This window comes from Dipodomys ordii, unplaced genomic scaffold (genome assembly GCF_000151885.1).
Source record: "Dipodomys ordii isolate 6190 unplaced genomic scaffold, Dord_2.0 Scaffold2, whole genome shotgun sequence".
Lineage (NCBI taxonomy): Eukaryota > Metazoa > Chordata > Mammalia > Rodentia > Heteromyidae > Dipodomys > Dipodomys ordii.
In genome coordinates this window covers 897110-900086 of record NW_012267218.1, presented here as the reverse complement: position 1 = coordinate 900086, position 2977 = coordinate 897110, and positions in this window count along the sequence as shown.

The following is a 2977-nucleotide window of genomic DNA, read 5'->3' as shown; positions in this document are numbered from 1 at the left end:
GTTCTGATTGTGCCCCAGGTCCCTGCACAGAAACCGCTGCCACAGCAGTTCCGGTGTGGCAGCCCCGTCTGCCGGTTACGGCTTATGGATGGCCCCCAGGCGGCTGGCTGGAGGGGAGGGACCAACTTTATAAATAAAATTTATCATTGTAATTATGCCTCCTGTGGAGAGCGGGGGACGTTTACAGCCTCCTGGAGGTCATGAATAATTGAGAGGAAAGCAGAGCCTTTGTGAGTGCACAGCCCCGCCAGGTTCCCAGAAGCTCAGCGGCTGCGCTGTGGCCAACTTCCCAGAGCAGGGCCGGCCTGGGGTCCTCACACTCACACCCCAGGGGTCCTCACGCTCACACCACAGGGGTCCTCACGCTCACACCACAGGGGGTCTTCACACTCACATCCCAGGGGGTCTTCACACTCACATCCCAGGGGGTCCTCACACTCACACCACAGGGGTCCTAACGCTCACACCACAGGGGGTCTTCACACTCACATCCCAGGGGGTCTTCACACTCACATCCCAGTAGTCTTCAACTCACATCCCAGGGGTCTTCACACTCACACCCCAGGGGGGTTCACACATCCCAGGCGGTCTTCACGCTCATACTGCAGGGGGTCTTCACACTCACATCCAAGGGGGTCTTCACACTCACACCCCAGTGGTCTTCACACTCACACCCAGGGCCCCGCCCACAGGGACCCTCACACTCACACTCACTCCCACAGGGCATTAGTGCTGGCTCTGGCCTGGTGCCTGCCACGCACAGGACACATGGAGAGAAGGACCCGAAGGCCAGACCCTGCATCCACCTGCGGCTCACCCTCCCACAAGGTGACCTCTGAAGGGGCAGAGGCCAGTCTATGACACAGGACTCCCCCCTCCCCCCTCAGACAGGATCCACAGTGACACAGGACTCCCCCCTCCCCCCTCAGACAGGATCCACAGTGACACAGGACTCAGCCCCCCTCGGGCAGGGTCCCACAGAAACTCCCCCACCACTCTTCACAGGACCACCAGTACCACTGGGCGGGCCATACTCCCGCCCTGTCAGCCCCTGTAAGCACCATCTCGCCGCCCTGAGCGCCATGTTGGTGGGGACCCGGGCCTCAGTCCCTCCGGACCTGGTGGCTCAAGAGCAGCCTGTCCTCCCCCTGCCCTGGCTGCCCCCCCAGCCCACCTCAGGTGGGGTCCCGGGCTTTGCCGAACCCTCAGCCAGCCTCTGTCCCTGGCACCTGGGCAGGTTACAGGAGAGGAAGAGCAGAGACTTCTCGGCTCGGTTCTGAACCAACGTGATGATGGGTGGAGAGGTTTCGGGGGTCCCAGGGAAGACCCCTCCCCTGGGCCTGCAGGCCCCACCCACCCTGCCTGCCCAGGAAGGTCTGACAGCTGCTGCCCAGCAGATGGGGACCCGGAAGGCAGGTGGACCACGCGGAGGTCCCTGTGAGGGGTGCGGGCCAAGCCCAGAGAGCGGAAGAGGTATGACCGCAGAGCCTCTGCCCACGTGCCTGCCCGCTCCGGGAGACCTTCCGGATCACCGAGGAAGCGGCTGCCTTCCAGCCCTGCTCCAGCTCTTCTGGCTCCTCAGGACGGTGCAGCTCCTGGCTGATCCTGTGACTCTCTGAGTCCCTGCGGGGCTGCTGCCCGCACAAGCAGACAGATTCCACGCGGGGCTCCCAAGCCCGGGCTGGCCTGCCACCTCCTGGCTGCCTGGTTGGAGACACTTTCCTCATCCACCCATGAAGGACAGCAACAGCTGCCAGGCAGGAAGGACAGCTACAATGGAGAGTCCAGTGTGCCCAGCCTGGGGCGGGGCTGGAAAAGGGACCACGCCCTGCTGTTCCACTCCGCAGGGTGCGGCAGGGCTCGGCCCCAGTGCCGCAGCTCGGGGTCTGCGCCTTCTCCCCAGGCCTCGGCGCGGGCGGATGGCCGCAGCCTGCCCCATCTCCCCCTCAGTGCTTTGCTCTGCAGCAGGGTCTCATCTGGGGCTGACTCCGTGGCCACCTACTTCCCTACAGACTACATCATCACTGCACACGTGTGCACGCACGAACACACGCACCACCCTAATTCCAAACCTCGGGCTTTTCAAGAGCTGCAGAGCCCCGAAATTTGTCTGGAAGGACACATTTGGGCCTAGAGAAATAGGAGCAGCAGCCCTGACCCCTGGCCTTGTTAGCAGGCCTGGCGGGCCATCCCCAGGGGCCTGAGACACGGACACTTCCCACCCAATCTGGGGCCAATGGCCTGGCCTCAGGGTTGTTGCCATTTCTGCCAAGGGGAAAAGTACGTACAGCTCAGGCCTGGCTGCAGGCCCAGAAACCATAGAGGAGCCCAGCTCAGGGGCAGAGCTGGGCAACTGGAGCCAGCACAGAGCTCCTCCAGGCCCCAGCCTGGGAAGACAGAGCTGGGCAACTGGAGCCAGCACAGAGCTCCTCCAGGCCCCAGCCTGGGGAGACAGAGCTGAGCAACTGGAGCCAGCACAGAGCTCCTCCAGGCCCGAGCCTGGGGAGACAAAGCTGGGCAACTGGAGTCAGCACAGAGCTCCTCCAGGCCCGAGCCTGGGGAGAAATGGCAGTCCTTTCACATGCTGATGAGGTACCACCCCCTGAGGGCTGGGATGCCAGACAGACCACTGCCAGACAGACCACTGCCAGCCAAGACCACTGCCAGACAGACCACTGCCAGAAAGACCACTGCCAGACAGACCACTGCCAGACAGACCACTGCCAGCCAAGACCACTGCCAGAAAGACCACTACCAGCCAGACCACTGCCAGACAGACCACTGCCAGACAGACCACTGCCAGACAGACCACTGCCAGACAGACCAATGCCAGACAGACCACTGCCAGACAGACCACTGCCAGACAGACCAATGCCAGCCAAGACCACTACCAGACAGACCATTGCCAGACAGACGACTACCAGCCAAGACCACTGCCAGACAGACCACTGCCAGACAGACCATTACCAGCAAAGAC